Below are 19,053 nucleotides of genomic sequence, written 5' to 3' on the forward strand. Positions count from 1 at the left end.
CATAGCTGCACTGACAGGCTCTCAGACAGCCTTGTCAGCCTGGCCTAGAATGTCTTTACGACGTACCAACAGTGGGTAACAGGTTTTGTTATCAACTGTCGCTATGTCATAGCAGTGAGTTATGACATTTAGAAACTGAAATCAATGATAGAGTCTCTCTATGGTCCATTAATAACAACCCATTAATAAAATGACCAGAAACCAGGGTCTTCTCACATTGAAATACTGTCAGACAAACTGAAACTTGATCAACTGTGAAATTATAAATGTGCACCTTAAAATTGGATGTTCCAATGGTAGTTGAGTGGATGTATCTTGAAGTAATGCACAAATCAAAGATGTGGAGACTTCATTGTTACCTTCTTCATCAATGTTGCAGTGATCGTCATGGCTCTGTTAATGTGTCCAAAACCCATCACTCTGGGTGTCCTTTATCTCAATAGTGATATGGTTTCTGGGTTAATTTAGAAGAATGTTATATGTGGTTGCCTTCTTTGCTGAAAATAAAAACCCACACACACACACACGACTTGAAACACTGATTGACAATTGTAAACAAAGGTAACATCTTTCCGCAGGATAAATGATAGAGCCTACAGTCCACTGCAGAATAACATTGTGAGAGACTGGTTCACCCAGATGTAGAATTATCGCTGTCATGAAAGTTCAAAATTAACTTTCAATGTAAAAAAATAATAAATAATCAGTCTTATTAAGTCATAACATGCATTGCATTACATATATTTTTGTTAACCTGCAAAATACATAAATAGTCCCGCTAAGTCACCTGCTTTAACCTATATTGCATCACAGTGGCAACTCCTTCAACGAGGGATTTGTTGTGGAGCCCCAATAAGGAGATGGGCCAGGGAAGGCACAACCTTCAGAAGAGGGGGTTAGGCGAGGGCAACTTCTCCTAGGCCCCGCTCCGTGAAAAGACCCTCATGGCGCTATATGGGCGAGGCTGTCGGCACTTGTAGCATGTTTCACAGCATGGTCACTGTAATCATAGCCTGCAGTATAAAATAGCTCCTGCCCACATTAACAAGCTGGACTTACAGCTGAATAGGTTTGGGTGACGAGCTCTCATTGGCCATGAGACCTCATTCTACATGGCCAACAGCCAAGAATCTCCTGGCTTGATACCACTTCAAATAGGGCAGTAGTAGCCAGGCGGTGACGGCTCAGCCCAATAACTCTCTTTGGCCCTGCCTGTGATGTGCTCTGTCTAGAAGAGCAGTGCTTGCAAAGGTGCGGAAGACTAGTTCTATGATCATCCTGGACCTCCCGTCCTGCTGAGAGTACAGCTGGCTGTCACATTATTCATAACTGTGGTACTAACTTTTAAATTAATAAAAAAAATATTTTGGATTATTTTAATTGAGCACATTTGAATATGTCTATGCACTGAATAGCCTTTATTACAATTAGTGATTCACATGCCTTCCGCTCTAGTGATTTTACTAATAACTCAAGAGGGAAGCCACTTGTTTGTGACCTCTGTACACTGTACAGATGGAGCAATGGATGGTCTATTAAACCATTTAAATAGGAATCTTTTAGATACATATCTAGAAATTCAATACTTCAAGGTGCTCTCAGATGTAACAGTCAGAGAACAGCAGAACAGTAGGCAAGGTGAAGAAAAGTAATTGCCTAGGGTCACAGTTAGGTGAAGCTGTGAGGCCGGAATCAAAACCAGCATACTTGATAGCACATTTTGAAGTTTAGCCACTGGATGGGTATTGCATTCTTCCCCCTTCTGCCCTGATGAAAATTTCATTAGTGATCCAAGAGAAGTCTGCTCTCCTGTATCTCATTTTCAAGGCCTTTATTGTTGTTATAGATGTTATTATAGATGGAGCAACATTATTGTCTATTAAACCACATACCAGATATTTTTTTTGTACAGTGCACATCTTGAACTCAATTATTTTAAGCTGTTCTATAATGTGAAGATCCTTGAAAAGGAAACGCAGTGAACAAAAAATAATTGCCATGGGTCACACCTTTTGGTCAAGCTGGGAATTAAATCAGGTGCTCTGAGTAAGGGCCTCGCAACTGGTTTTTGTCCCAGACCCAGAAAAGATTCTGAGAGGCTTCAGGGAGCTGACAGTAACTAAGCTGCTTCTGATACACTCCCACTGCTGCGGCTGGCAGGCAGAAAACAGCCCCATTGCATTAGAAAATTGTACACAGACACAAATGCTACATTTCCTTATATCTTATAGGCTTTAAGATTTATCCAAAACTCACATGCACAAACTCTGTGTTTGGTCTGCCTATCATTTAAGCTGCCTTGTAACATTTTGCAGGTGTAACTTCCAATTGGGAACAGCTAGAGATTTGGAGATTCGTCTCTCTGAACTCAGCATTTTATATCACACCTTTTAGTAAAGGTGGTTTTTAAATTGTGTGTTTTTTAAATTAAATGCCACTTTTAGAAAGTGGGCATTTTTTTGTCTAAACATCCTGTGTGCCTCTGTCTGCTCGTGGATTCACCACCTGGATTTATACTGACAGGGGCTGTTTGTGCATTCACTCCAGACACTCACACAAAGGGAGCTGAGCTGTGCCCTGCATGTGCTGATTGGCCATCCTTGGCTAGAGTGGTGGGAGGAGTTCTTACTGACACCTGAATAGACTGTGGCTGGCCTGCACAATGCTGTCTCCAACCCCTGTTGTGAACCTGGACCAGGGAGGACAGAACCGTTTTTTTCTGAGCAAGAGACACTTTTTGAACAAAGGCTTCAAAGGGAAAGGGGGGTGTAAATATGAGATCTTAAACCCCAGAACTTTAGACTACTTCTGGAATAAAGAGGAGCCTCTGCCCATTAGCTGTGTGTTGCTTTGCTGGGTTGGCCTGCAGTTGTTGCTTCTGCTAAGGAGAGGAGAAAGACTGGGTTTTGCTGTGAACTGTGCCTGGGAAGAATCCCCAAGGGCTTTTGTGTTCTGAAGTCTGAGGGACACTTCACCTACAGCCTTCTTGAGCTCCACTGCTGTGAGTACTGACCTGCCTGGGGGGTGCCTATTACAGTTCTGGGCCCCAGGAGGAAGGGCCAGACTGACCGTGGCAGGCATCGGCATTTCCCGGTGGGCCGCCAGGGTGGGGGCCACTTTTGGACCCTTGGGGGGACACTTTTTGTTAATGGGCCGGTTATGCAGCATAGATGCATTTTCGGCCCCCTGTAACAAAAGCTGCAGTGGTGCTTCCAACTAGCACCCCCCCACTACACCCTCCCCCCCCAGGGGGTCGGATAAGCTGTTGGCCAGGGCAGGTTTTCGTTCCCAGTCCCACTGTGCCTGGAGGTTGTTCCTGCTACAGAAAGCTGTGAAGAACCATCAAAATAGAAGCTTCATCCTACATGAGGATGTTTTATTTGATGCTGCACCGTTGAGTGGGAGGAAATTACAATGCACAGCCCGTGAAAAATAGATGCAGCGCCTTTCAGCGGTCCGAAAAACAGTTGCATGCCACGTCCCTTGCACGAATCTCTGAAGTCCGAAAACACTGCACGGCTCGGACGCAGGCCCTGATGTGTGGCTGATAAAATTGACGCATCATTGGACCGCGGCTGAAGAAACTGACGCAGCACCTGTGTGACCGCTGCCGTATCGACCTCCAGCATGTCTGGATTTTGACGCATTGCACCTGTGCGCCAAATCTACGTCAACACTGTGGTTGCAGTTAGAAACTGACACATCACCTCCCCACACAGTAAGAAACCAGCGCTTCAACTCCTCTCCAGTAAGGAACCAAGGCATCACCTCCCCTGAGTTGCAGTGAGGAACCGACGCATCACAACCAGTGGAACAAAAAAACACCACATCACCTTCCCTGCGACTGTTTTTGCTTGTGATTTTGACATATCCCAGGTACTTTGCTCTGAAAGTGACGCATCCATAGTTTTCTATGAACAGAACAATTTTTCCCTTTTAAAAGTCATATTTTGATACCTGTATGTTGGGTTTTGGTGTTTTGGTCTTGTTTGGTTTAGATAAAAAATACTTTATTTTTCTAAACTGGTGTAGTGTCCATTTGTGGTGTTTTCACTGTGGTATTGTGGGTTATATACAAATGTTTTACAATTTGCCTCTGCAGTTCAGCCCGACTGTTCTGTGCCAAGCTACCAGAGGGTAATCACAGGCAAACTTAGGTATGTACCTTACACATCCTGACTAAAAGGAATGGTCCCTACTGGACAGGATGTATACCACTGGCAACTAGAGACCCCCATTTCAAACACCAGGTAAACAGGAAGGCATTGCTAGCTGTGTAAAAAACCATAGAAACATTTACCAGGCCATGTTGCTGCATGATAAGCAAAATGAGGAAGGATGAGCCAGGAAAAGAAGTTGTTTGAGTGCAATGATACATTTCTGAACATTTATGTGTATGGATGAGAGACTTAATATTCATTTGCTTTACCTGGGAATTTCTTGCACCTCTGGAAATGGAAAATGCATATCTTCGCATTCCAATCTGGCTAGCGCATCTGAAGTTGCTGTCTTCCATTTTTAGCTTGAGGTTCTCACTATAGCCTGAAATGTGCTCTGAGGGATTTCTTGTTGGGGAAGAAGAACTATAAAATACTTTGATATCAACTTTTGGTAGTTCTACAACCAATACTCACATTCCCAATGATTCCCTGTCCCTAATCACCTCTGAGCCTTCCTACACAACCATTCTAAGATTTTTCACCACCCCGCAGAAAGAATATAGCTGGCAGAAATTCTTGGTGACTTCTTCCATACCCTTCAAATAGGCCGTAAAATCACCTCCCACAGTCTAACTTCCAACTGAAGTTCATGCAAGATGCAAAAAGTAATCACTGAAGAAGCCAAGTATCAGTATTTAAACAATGCCCGGGGCTGCCTCAAAGTGTTGCCTTGTGGATTTCCAGGGAGAGGCAACTCATCATTGAGCACGCGCTGTGTTCTCTTAGGTGACTCAGGAACCCATCCTGGGTACCAAGGTTTTTGTGGGCCTGATATACAAAGGTATTATACGGAGGCAAAGCCTGGGATTCACAAATCCACAGGGTTTTTAGCACAAAATACAATTTGCCTATTTAGAAAAGCCTTTTATGAGTTGAAAAAGTGTTTCCAATGAAATTCATAAAAGATGCTTTGCAACTGGACCTGAATTGGAAATAGAAGGGGGCATGAAAGGGGCATCCCTCTTTTACCTGTGAATTGGAGAGGAATATGTCAATGATTTGGGACTGCAATTAAGGCTGTAAACTTTTGACGGGATACCAACCCGTCAAATAGGGTGGTAATGATTGGCAAAGGTGACGCTGTCTCCTTGGAACACTGTGTTAGTGGCCTCAGGGGGAACAGGTAGTGAACCAAAGGATGATTAGTTTCAAGTCTTCTTCTGGGTGCATTGTCGTTCCAACATTAGTATTGTGCTTCAGGATTCTGGGCTGGTGTCACGATGGAGGGTCTTATTCCATAGCCACAGTCCCCTAAAAGCAGTAGGCATTTATGAGTGTCCATGAGCAAGACCAGGTATGTTCTTACTTCATCAATTTTACTTATGTCAGAGAGTATGTTGATGTATACATACCTTTTGTCTGGGAATTAAGTAAACAATCTGTATAAATTCCATACATGTGTAATTCCACTTGCCATGCCTTCTGCGGATTACATGAGTCTTCTACAAATGTAAGAAATATGGTACCGTTTATGTTTAGGGCCGGCTATAGGGCAGTATCAACAGTCTTCTGCACTGGGCACTGACTTCCTTGCAGATATATTATCGTTTTTAAAGTCCATGCTGCCACGTTCCTGGCTTCCAGCAATTTTCAGGCAACGTTAAATATGTCACAACATCTCCAGTGATTAATGTTCTTCATAGAGAGAGATTGGAGGTTTGACTAGTAGAAGTTTTGGTTCATGGTAAGGTGGCTCAGTGGGCTAAAATGCCGACTGCAAAGAATGTGTATCATGCAAATCACAAAATGCAGATAATGTAAATAGTAAAATGGGTTACTGTTTTTGTCTGAGAGATCCTGCTGTTAATTATAGTTTATAAGTTTAAATCCTGATATAGAACAGTGATCTATTAACCATCATCAAACATCTGCATGCATATTACAAGGTAAAGATTAGAACGATTTGATTTTTCCCCAGTCTTTCATTATCATAATGTTGGGAAAAGTGTTCATTTGGATAGAAATCAATTCTGATTATTAAAGAGGACCCCCAACCATGGAGCTACATTTTGAATTTTGAGTTTGTGCTTCTCCAGACAAAGCTCTATCAAACAATACTGTCTACCAGTATGGATGACGTGACTCCTACACCTTATAGTCCTCTGTCTTACCTAACATTTCCTATACAGTGATTTACACACCTATGGTTGATTGTCTCTGTGTAGTGTGTGTGATGTAAAGTGCTCTGACACCCTACAACTTCGAAACCGCCATGGCAGACTGTAAAGACTGCACCTCACTTCTTGTTTCTTTTTAATTAAAACTGTCTGCGCACAGCAATTCCTGTACCTGCCGTTGTTTGGTACAACTGCTCAGCAGAGTAGAAAATTGTACTTGATATGAAATGTTGCACTGGAGAGATCCTTATCCAAATAAGTAAGCATGGCAATTTATGATGAATACTCCTCTTTATTCTTTGTTTTGCTCTTTTTTCATGTTCAACCAAACACAAGACATCCAGCCAACGCGTTTCGTTCAAAGTGTCTCACTTCAACTTCGTCAAGGTGAGTAAGTGCTCAGTCTGGTTCTGAAATGTGTTGAAAAAGGGTGAAACACCACCAGAAATCTTTATTTCATATCGTCCTGTTGGTTGCATGCTCATCTTATGAGTCCATTGGTGCTACTGCTGAAGGCTGTCTGAAGGGCTGCTTTTTGGAAAGTTATTCCCCAACTCATGACCTCCAGTAGCAGGCTACAATATCGAGGCTATTTTGGTTGTCACTAATCACAATTATTTTCACATGAGCGGCCTGTTGTATTATTGAACTTGTGGCAAACAGAGGGTACAAATTCTGCACCTTGAGAGCTGCTCAGCAGTTTCCATTGTGACTGATCTACTATCTCAATATTAAGTGAAGCAATAATCCACTTATTTTTTAAAGATGATTTTCAGCAGAATCAAGGCTAAAAAATAATGTACCATTGAAGAATTTCAAAGTTTCTATCATTACTTTTAATTGTCTTCCTGCACAAAAACAATCCTTGGAGGCATTTTCCTCTTTCTAAGTGTGCTGCACAATAAAACACAGATGGAAAAAGGAAAAAAACAAGTAGAAATAAAGATTTTTCTCCTTGTTGCACCCTCCACTGGAAAGGTGCAGTATTTTCATGCATTCCCAGCTTTACCATTGTTAGTAAATCTGGGAAAAGCACCAAACTTCATGGGTGGATGTGTGGGAACACCCATGATCCACTCATGGAATGCCTCCCTGAGACAGAGTAATGCAACGCAGCGATTTGCCCTGCATTGCGTTACTCTAGATTTATCTAGGCATGCAGAGCCACGCAATGTGGCCTTGAGCGACTTGATAAATCTGACTTGAAATTTAGATTTATAGAAATGAAATCTAGATTTGTAGTGCGCTCTACTACCCAAAGGCGTCTAAGCATTGAGGTTTGGGAAAAGGAGCAGCGAAAATAGTAGTTGCGTCGCCTTTGCACCCCTTTGCGTGGCGCAAGTGCGACACGACTCAATGATAAATATGTCCCAACATATTTGTATAGCACTCTGATGCAAATTTAGCACAAACCGCCCACCTGGCACTATTTTCAAAACTTTAAATGAAGCTGTTAGTCCATGTGTCACTGTGCGTCAGAGTATTTAGTCCATTAGAGGTATTTTAGTTAGTGGTAATTTCTCGCTCCCACATGAGCATTTTTTGGAGGTATTTTAACTTAGAAGTAGTAAAAATCTGTTCTTCATCACATACACAGGGTAAGAGGTTTTTAGCAGGGCTAAATCACAGATACATAGGGGTATATTTACAAGCCCTCACCGCCACTGGAGCGTCACTTTTTTTGATGCTCTGGTGCCACCGCGCCTTTTTCCATATTTACAAGTGGCGCAGTCCTCTGCAGCAAAGTGGCATCCAATGGGTATTGCTGTGGGTGTTCAACTGCAGCACCCATTGCTTTTTGCTGCTACCCCAGATTTACAAGGCTGAGGCAGCGCCAAAAACGAACGCCATGGAATACCAGGCATTAGAATGGCGATAGGAAGAAAAATTATTAATTTCTCCTTGTTTTTTGTGGTTTCCATGTGTGCTGCATTCTGCAGCACACAAAGAAGGTGCAACTCACCATTATTGATTGCTTATGTGCAGGATGGTCTCCCTTCATATACATAAACAATCGTCCCTGCAGCACAGGCACTCTTGCAACATAGCTGCAGGGTGCCTGCACTAGCGCTAGGCAGCTTTTTTGCTTTAACGGAACCACAGGGGTGTGCTGTATTCTTGTAAATATGGCGCATCCTCTGCTTAATTTGAGCCAGTGGTTTCCGGTGCTCGGTACCGGCACTTAATTGTCAGCACCGGCTCTGGAGACAGTCCACCACATGTTGGCACTGTCTGAGATGAGCATAAAACCTTGCTTATTAAGTCAATAGACACTGAAAATGAATAATACCAGCCTATCACGCCATTATAATAGCTTTGTTTGGCCTGAAATAGTCTGAATTGTCACTCTTGTAGGAGTGTGATGGTTAGGTGTTACATTGGTACTATCAGTGACAGCACTGGCTGGGGCATTGAATGGTGCACGCTGCAGTGGCCTTCTTAAAAGGGTTCTGGCAGTTCATTTTTTGCAAATTAAGCACTGGCGCGCATCACTGCATTTTCAAAGTGTCAGCGCGCAGCGCTGCCACATTTGGCGCAGCTCTGCACTCCGAAATTTTACTGTAGATATGCCCGATAGTGTAATGGCCAGGAAATGACCAGAATAGCTTTTTTGATTCTGTCAGAGGGTGCATTACTCCGTCAATGCATGAAGCAGAGTGTTCATGGCAGAGAAATCACCTCAACTACCTACAAGTAATAGTGCCGAGCATCACTCAGGAGGCAAAGACCCATTACTGCCGTTATAGTTGTTAGTTGGAGAAGCGGAAAGACCAATGATGAAAAGTAGCATCGCGAGTGGGGAGAATATGAGAGTTGCAGGTAGAAGCAGCAGGTTAGATGCTATTCTGCAGCCAGAAATAGGATATTATTTTTAAATAGGGCCTTCTCCTTTACACGCTCAAGATCTTCCTGGGTTGGCTTTTGTTTAAAACGCTCTAAACAAAAGAAGACTCTCATTTTACAAAGACGTTCTCGTGTACAGTGCTTTTCATTGTTCACAATTTCTAAAGGACAAGAGGTTTTATCTGGGTGACCTGTCAGTTCAGTTTTGTGCAGTAGCTAGATTGCAGCTAAATGTGGTGCCAAATGTTTTAAAAACAATAAGGTTTGTGCAATCAATAAACACGCTATAATAGATTAAATAAGGCAGAGTTCTTGTTTTCTGTCTCTGTCAAAACGTTAAGTGAAGAGTGCCCCACACTTATCCTTCTTGCAATGTAATGCACACGCGACACCTGCAATTATGACGCTGAGGCGTTGCTTCACGGCTGCACTTCCTTTCAAACTGAAGCCCAACTACTTAGCGCGTTCTCGTGGGGCGGGCAGGGGGCAGCGTAATCTCAGCGAGGGGTTGGCGGGGTAGGGTGGCGTGACAGGCAGATAGGCGATAGCACCTGCATACCTGCAGTTAAACATTGCCAAAGTAATTGATGGCGAGCAAATGTAAATGCTTGATGTGTTCTTCAAGCGCCATTTTGAAGAAAGTATTTTGACACAGTGCTCGCCAGAAGGATTGGTCCCAGCTGTTGGGAACGCTGGTCAGTGCATGCGTTCTAACATAAATGAACGCTTTATTTTTCCTGGACATGTAAATCCTACTGTATAACGATACCATACCCTCCCAGGCAGCCCACCTGATTGCTCGAACTGATAGATTACAGACGAAGCCTGCAGGGAAAAGAACAGACAGACCGGACATTACTAAGACGGTGCTCTGTCCTGTATCAGAAGCGTGCCAGACAGGCATTGTAAGTAGGAAACCCGCGTTTCTCTATTTCTTTATCCCCTTTCTTCCCGGAGTATTAGAGAAACGCAATTCAAGAAACAAACAGTTGTTTTAAAGACATGCAATTTCCTTTAAACCAATATTCATGGAAGAGTGGCGAATGTTATAAATTTGAAAAATCCCACACGACAAAATGTAATTAAAGCGTGAACTGTTGAACAAATAAACCTGTTAAATACATATTATTACCCGGCAAAATAGCTATACGTTTATCACTTTGCCAGTGTAATTACGTTGAATATGGCTCTTCATGCATACATTAATATCGTGCTAACATTACAGAAAATAAATTATTTCGTGCAGACTTTAAAGAGAGCTGAAGCCAACCAGAGCATGATAGTAAACTCATTACCCAAGCCTTTGTTGCTGTTGCCTGTCTGGAAATTTGTGGTGTTTTGATATTTTAGACTTTTCAATATCTTACGAAGATAGTAGCAGAGTGTCTTCCTATAAGGCCTGGGATCGTCGAATTACTGAATAGTAGAAATCTAGAGGCCTTTTCAGAGTGCTCAACAAGCATGGAAATCAATTCAACCGAAATGTATTAGATGTAAACTGGACTCATACATATTCATTATGAATATTCTAAACACCAGATTGGATTTTATTATTCTGTAGCTCTAAGAGCTGAACCGCTGACAGTGATGCAGTGGTCTGTATTTACAGCGCGGCCATGGTCTGCTCACTCCTCACAGACGGAATCCTGAAAGCGATGCTCTGTGCCCAGTGGGTACTGAGGACACGTGTGGCATCGCAGATAGGCACAGCTGTGCTGGGTAAGGCCACATTCCATGTCATTTAAATGGTGGGCATGGCCTTAAGCTGTGCTGAGAGAGCACCGGGTCAGGCGTAGTATGGTCATGGTATGGCCATTGTAGGTGCTGTGTTACATAAGTTGCCCTGGGGTCGCAACGGGCGTTTGCGCCCGCTTTGCGTGCCTCCGGGGCACTTAGGTATTATAGAAGGGGATGCAGACGCTAGTGGGTCCCCTTCTATAATACCGATAGAGATGCCGCACTTATAGCACCAGCGATATCAACAGAGGATGTTCCCTCATTTGCATAGGGGCGTGCCGTAAGCAAATGAGTGAATTCCTTTGACTCTGCGCCCGTGCCATATTACAGACGCGGGCGCACAGTCAAAGAAGCCCTCAGCGGGCGCACTGACAGTGCGCCTTTAAAAGGTGGCACACTGTCAGTGCGCCTCCTGACGCAGCCCTCTGCAGGGGGTAAAGGGGGTCCCATGGACCCCCCCAGACATACCCTTGCAGGCGGGTGCAGTCACTGACTCCACCTGCCTGCAAGGGGATCTCTATTCCCCTTTTAAAGTGCAGGCGGGTGCCGCCTGCATTGTAAAAACATGGAGCGGCTGCCCCCAGGACAGCGCATTAACCATAATGGGGCGCAAACAATGCCAATACGTAATACGGCTCCTGGTGCCCATTACAGATGGCAGAGTCTAGCATGATCCGTGGTAAAGTGCAGCAGGCTCAAGGCATGACCATTACACATGCCCTGTGCCTTGTGCACTTGGCTCTAGGCTGTGCACAGTGAGCACAAGGTATGGTGACATGAGCTGAAGGCGTGGCCAAAGGATTCATCTTGTGCCCAGTCCTGTAGTCTGTGTCCATCAGCCAAATCCCTTACTCTGTTCTGAATGTCTGCCAAGTACAGGCAAAGGTTTTAGATGCAGACTCTGGTTTTTGAGCTCCTACATTCCGTCTCCGCAGAACCTTTTGGGTGCCATTCCATGCCCATTGAACTCTTGTGCAAGTCATGGCCTTTGGCCATATCCAGTGCTTGAAATGGAACAATAAAAGTGCAGGTTCTCTGTGCAAGAGTACCTGCTTGTTTCTGAGAAGTGCTGGTACTCTCCAATTAAAATTATTACGTTTTTCTTGAGAAGGGCAGGTACTCTCCCTCTCAAAATAAAATAAGGGCCAGTACTCAGTACTGGACAGTTTAGGCCCATTTAAAGCAATGGCCATATCCCATGTTCAGTTCCACTGTCACCAGACTTCGTAGGGCATGGCCTTAGTGCGTTCCCACCAGACTCTAGTTGAGGGTATTTAATTTCACTATGGTCAGTAACCTCTGTGTATAAAGTGTCTGAACACAGAAGGTTAGCAATGCACTCCCTAGTGCAGAGAACTCAGTGGGCTATACAGTAGGGTAGTTGGTTGCAGGGAACGGTCAAAAAGCACACATTGTACCCATTGATTGTTAAGCATGACCAAAGGAAATGAGTATTGCTAACGGGTGTCCCCAGTGATCTTTAGTGGAAAGGGAAATAGCCACAGGATTAGGTAGAAGGCACAGTGAGGGCCTAAAAAATAATGTTAGTGGTTTAGGAGCATAATCTCTTGGAACGCAGTTCATAATTGCAGGGCATCTCCAAAGTTACAATCTGTAATCATAGTGCATGGAGACAGTTGCCGGCTTTGTCCACTTACCTCTGAAGATATGTATGTACATAATATCCAGGTTTATGCTAGCCAAAAGGCAACAGCGACCTGTACATGGTATAATGCAATGACATGTCACAAGATATTAGAGTTGTTGGAGAGGATATGTTGCTTAGGCACTAGAGCTGCATACTTTTCAACTGATGAACCTGGTTTGACTTCTCGCTTCAGCTCAACATTTTGAGATTTTGAGCAAATCACTTAATCTCCCATCTCCTTTTGTCTTAAAAATATGTTTAACGTAATCTGGTGTTCTTGTAAAGGGTTCTAATGCCCTCAACCCAACTTTGGCTATATTTATATAAATGGACAAAGGCCTTCACCCACCAAGTTGGAATGCTTCATCATTGGTCCTCTCCTCATTGCAAAAACATGCTTACAGTCAATTCATATCAAGGGTCATTATACAACACAACCTTTGTATATGCAGATTATTATTGATGTGATTGGGACACAACAATAAAATGTATAATTCTCTCTGTATGCATTCTTAACTCTCTTGGGTCCCATCTCACCTGACCTATTGGCAGGAAACAAAATATATATATATATATATATTACCTACTGGCGGTCGCCAGTAGGTAGATATAGTTAGGACCTAGTTTCCTTAGGAAATCCGCAACATTCTATTGGGAATAACTTTGGCGCCGGTTGATGAATCTTTGTGAATTTCTCAAAGAAGATAGTCCGCTCCGCTCTGCTCCTTCCCTGAAAGTTTTGGGGAGATTCGTGAAGTGGGGGCTTAGAAAAAAGGGGGTCCCAAAACGTGTTTTCCCCATGTTATTTTCCATAGGACGATTAGACACGGCTCAGTCTACCGAGGCACAAGATGGCTGCCAACAATTTCTGTTTTGGAGTGTTGACAGACAGTGGCAGCCAATCAGCATTAGCTGCATGCTCATTGGCTTTCAACACTTCAAACCAGGAAGTGTTGGTAGCCATCTTGTGCTCGGTAGACCGAGGCACAAGAAATCAGAAAAACAAACGTGTAGAACACAAAAAGGGGGCAGGGTAGAAACACCCTGACCCCCTAGGCCTGCCCAGGTGGTCCCACAAGGACCCCCAAGGCCCCAAAAATGTTTTTTAAAAACCCGGTCTGTTTTTTTTCAAATTACTCCCCGGGGGGACCAAATCGCGGGGGCAAAGTAATAAAGAAGTGTGGGGGGCCCCATTCCCCCCCACACTGCACCGGGGACCGCCGTCCCCCGGGGCAAAGCAACACAGCCCCCTGGCGCATACTGGAGGCTCCTGGTGGGCTAGTTGGCCCCCATGGTCCCCCAGTATGCAAGGGAAATTAGTTCCCCCTCTGCAAACGCCCCAGGGGGTTGTGTTGCAGAGTGGTGTAAAAAGGGGCATAGCCTCATTACACCTCTCTGCAATGCAGCCCCCTGGCGCATACTGGAGGTTCCAGGTGGGCTTGTTGGCCCCCAGGGACCCCCAGTATGCAAGGGGAATTAGTTCCCCCTCTGCAAAGGCACCCGGGGTCTGCGTTGCAGAGAGGTGTAAAAAAGGGTGTGGCCTCATTACACCTCTCTGCAATGCAGCCCCCTGGCGCATACTGGAGGTTCCAGGTGGGCTAGTTGGCCCCCAGGGACCCCCAGTATGCAAGGGGAATTAGTTTCCCTCCTGCAAACGCGCCAGGGGGCTGCGTTGCAGAGAGGTGTAAAAAGGGGCATAGCCTCATTACACCTCTCTGCAATGCAGCCCCCTGGCGCATACTGGAGGTTCCAGGTGGGCTAGTTGGCCCCCAGGGACCCCTAGTATGCAAGGGGAATTAGTTCCCCCTCTGCAAACGTTCCCGGGGGCTGCGCTGCAGAGAGGTGTAAAAAAGGGTGTGGCCTCATTACACCTCTCTGCAATGCAGCCCCCTGGGGAATACTGGAGGTTCCTGGTGGGCTAGTTGGCCCCCAGGGACCCCCGTATGCAAGGGGAATTAGTTCCCCCTCTGCAAACGCGTCAGGGGGCTGCGTTGCAGAGAGGTGTAAAAACATTTTTTTTCAATTTATATTAAAAATATGTAATGTAATTTAAAAAATAAAATATCTAAAAATAAATTATTTAAAATAATGTAGTAAATCAGTATAAAAAATATAACAATTAATACATTTAAAGATTATCATTTACAAAACCATTGAAATTCACTGAAAAAACCATAGGTTTCAGCCACGTTATAGTTAGGAATTACCATTTAAAAAACCTTTGAAATTCCCCCGTTATAGTTAGTTGTACTCACTATAACTCGCACGCCCGCAATCCACTGCTGACGATGTCACATATTACATCATTCATGACATGGTCAGTGACATCACTGATGAAATCACTGATGACATCTCAAATGACATCACTGATGACATCACTGATGACATCATCCTTGTGAAAGAGTGGCAGACCTCCTCTCAGCGTAATATAACCCTTGATACACACATTCAAAAATAGAAACTAAAATTTTCAAAAAAATGGAGATACCAATTCCAGTTAAAACAACCTATTCAGTAATTGCAAAATCTACATACACATCCAGTCATTCACTAACATTTCTATATGGGCACTCATACACATACTCACTCATCATATGTACTCATACACCTATACATCTTATTACACACGGACACTCATCTATAGAGTTACTCACACACAAACTCAGAAGAATCCTGTGGCTGCTGTTCTGCCATTTTGATATGAAAAAAGCTGGAAAAAAGCAGAGATCCTTCTCTCAGGAAACCAAAAGAGATAGTGAGGGAAGTGAGTGGGGTTTTTCAAGATTCTGGAAAAGAAACTACTATAAACCAATGAAAAGTGTTGTTTTCATGTCACATGACTTTACGTGCACGCAACGTATGCGCACGCATGCGTGCACGTTGCGCGACCGTCGCATATAAATGACGTTTTACCCGATTTTCGTAGAAGCTTTTAAAAATGTGAAAAGGAGGCAGGGAAGAGACTCCCAGACCCCCTAGGCCTTCTCATGGGGTCCCTGAAGGACCCCGAAGGGCAAAAAAACCATTTTTTTTTCAAATCGCGAGGTGCGTGCACGTTGCTCGCACCCTCGAGGCAGAACTGAGTCAAAAACAATAGTGGAGAACGTGAAAAGGGGGCAGGGTAGAGACTCCCTGACCCCCTAGGCCTTCTCAGGGGGTCTCTGACGGACACTGAAGGGCAAAAAAAACATTTAAAAAAACAAACAAATCACGAGGTGCACGCACGTTGTGCGCACATTGAAAAAAAAATGTCATTGACAAATTTGACTGTTTATATTTTGATTGAAGATGTAGACTATACAGTTTAACTTTATCCAAATCATAAAAACTAGCTGTGCCATTGCATAGTACAGGATACAGTCAATGTATTACAATATACATAGGCAGTTTGTTAGAAAATAAATATATAAAAAATATAAAAATTGATACAGAAATTAGCATTTTAAAAACCTTGGAAATTCACTGAAAAAACCATAGGTTTCATACACGTTATATTTAGGAATTAGCACTTAAAAAACTTTGTAAAATCACTGAAAAAAACATAGATTTCACACACGTTATAGTTAGGAATTAGCATTGAAAAAACCTTGGAAATTCACTGAAAAAACCATAGGTTTCAGGTCTGATATAGTTAGGAATTAGCATTTAAAAAACCTTTGAAATTCACTGAAAAAACCATAGGTTTCAGGCCTGATATAGTTAGGAATTAGCATTTAAAAAACCTTAGAAATTCACTGAAAAAACTGTAGTTTTTAGGGGTGTTATAGTTAGCTGGACATTTCACTCATACAAAACCATTGAAATTCCTCCGATATAGTTAGTTGTGCTCACCCGGTTAAGATACGTATCTTAGAACACTTGAGGGCTATAAATAATGCAGACGCAACATATCCGGTTGCGAGACATTTCGAAACTGCACATGGGCGCAACAGGGACCTGTTGTCCTATAAATGCCTAGATAGTGTTCCCATCAGTGTGAGGGGAGGAGATCGTCTACAGAACTTAGACGACTAGAATCACGATATATAATTGATTTACAAAGTAAAGCACCGAATGGGCTAAACATGCATGAAGAATTAGCAGTGCACCTGGGCTAGAGATTATTATCATGATTTTTCCAACAGTATTTGTCTGATATATGTATATTTTAAATGTATAGTGATGAATGCACTTGAATTTGAATTAACATTGGAGTCCCGTGAAGTGATACTTAAGTATAATAATGAGTATAGCATGAGTGTGAGCCCATCGAGGGCATATATGTATTGGGTGATAGGAATGATCCGATAGCCCATCCAGGGCTTAATAACGTTTTAGAGTTAGACTATATTGGTCCATTTCTTAGCAATATATAATTGTGAGTCTCTACAATGTGTATCGCGTATATAATGACACTTTGCATACTAAAAAAAGGAGGCAAAAAATTGGGATAAAGAATAGTCCTCTTTCTATACTAATGAGAGTATCACGTGACACATGTATATTTGAATGGCCGCGGCGCGAACTGTGTAACAAATTGATGAAGGCTAAGCGCCGAAACGCGTCTTTGATGTGCAAAGGTTTTTGTAATAAAAGATCTTTGAAAAACCCTCCCCCGTGAGTGCTGCTGATCTGAATCAGGCCGCGTCCTGTAGGATGTTTGGAGGAGAATGTGTATGACGGGTACACCCCCGTCAAGCAGGCACCCGCTTGAGAGTGTGGCAGGCTGGTGTTGTTAGGAGCTGAAAAAAAAAAAAAAAAATATATATATATATATATATATATATATATATATATATATATATATATATATATATATATATATATATATATATATATATATATATATATATATATATATTACCTACTGGCGATAGCCAGTAGGTATATATAGTTAGGATTGTTTTCCATAGGGAAATTGCAACATTCTATTGGGAATAACTTTGGCGCCGGTTGAGGAATCTTCCTGAATCTTTCCTTAACTTTGCCTCGCGGCGCTCCGGTCCTTCCCTGAAAGTTTGGGGGGGATTCGTCAAGCGGGGGCCGAGATAAAAGGGGGGTCCCAAAACGTGTTTTCCCCATGTTAATTTCCATAGGGCAGTCAAACTCACTTTTAGCTCGAACGGCTGAATGGATTTTCACCAAACGTGGCAAAATTGTAGGGACTGGTAGCCTGATGTGCCTTTGCTATGTCTCAAGATATGTGCTCCAGAGGATTTTGAGTAATTTGGGTTCAAAAAAATGTATATATCTATAGCAGCTTACCCGTGAGCTTACCCGTGCGCTTACGGTACGCGCACGTACGCGTACCGTACGCGTACCTCTAGTGCGCGAGCTGCATTCTGATTGGCTGCCAATGTCTGTCAACACTCCAAAACAGAAACTGTTGGCAGCCATCTTGTGCCTCGGTAGACTGAGGCACAGGAAAGCAGAAAAACAAACGTGTAGAACTAAAAAAAGGGGCAGGTTAGAAGCACCCTGACCCCCTAGGCCTGCTCAGGGGGTCCCACAAGGACCCCCAAGGGAAAATTATTATTATTATTATTTTTTTAAAGTCGCGGGGTACGCGTACCGTACGCGTACCCCGCGACTTTAAAAAAAAAATGTTTTTTTGCCTTGGGGGTCCTTGTGGGACCCCCTGAGCAGGCCTAGGGGGTCAGGGTGCTTCTACTCTGGCCCCTTTGTGAGTTTCACACCTTTGTTTCACTGCTTTCTTGTGCCTTGGTTCTAACAAGGCACAAGATGGCTGCCAACACTTCCTGGTTTTGAGTATTGTCAGACAGTGGCAGCCAATCAGCATGCCTTCCCGAGAAAGCTGTATGCTCATTGGCTGTCAACACTTCTAACCAGGAAGTGTTGGCATCCATCTTGGGTCTTAGTAGACTGAGGCACAAGAAAGCAGAAAAACAAATGTGTAGAACAAAAAAAGGGGGCAGGGTAGAAACACCCTGACCCCCGAGGGCTGCTCAGGTGGTCCCACTAGGATATTATTATATTTAAATGTTATCCGCTAATAGAATTAGCATTTAAAAAATCTTGCAAATTCACTGAAAAAACTATAGGTTTAAGGCCTTTTATAGTTAGAAATTAGCATTTAAAAAACCTTTGAAATTCACTGAAAGAACCATAGGTTTCAGGCCTTATATAGTTAGGAATTAGCATTAAAAAAAGTGTGAATATATAAAAACGTTATCCGCTAATAGAATTAGAATTTAAAAACCTTGTGAATTCAATGAAAAAACCATAGGTTTCAGGCCTGATATAGTTAGGAATTAGCATTTAAAAAACCTTTGAAATTCACTGAAAAAACCATAGGTTTCAGGCCTTATATAGTTAGGAATTAGCATTTAAAAAACCTTGCAAATTCACTGAAAAAACCATAGGTTTCAGGCCTTATATAGTTAGGAATTAGCATTTAAAAAACCTTTGAAATTCACTGAAAAAACCATAGGTTTCAGGAGTTATATAGTTAGGAATTAGCTTTTACAAAACCTTTGAAATTCACTCA

The sequence above is a fragment of the Lissotriton helveticus genome, chromosome 4_1, assembly GCF_964261635.1.
Source record: "Lissotriton helveticus chromosome 4_1, aLisHel1.1, whole genome shotgun sequence".
Lineage (NCBI taxonomy): Eukaryota > Metazoa > Chordata > Amphibia > Caudata > Salamandridae > Lissotriton > Lissotriton helveticus.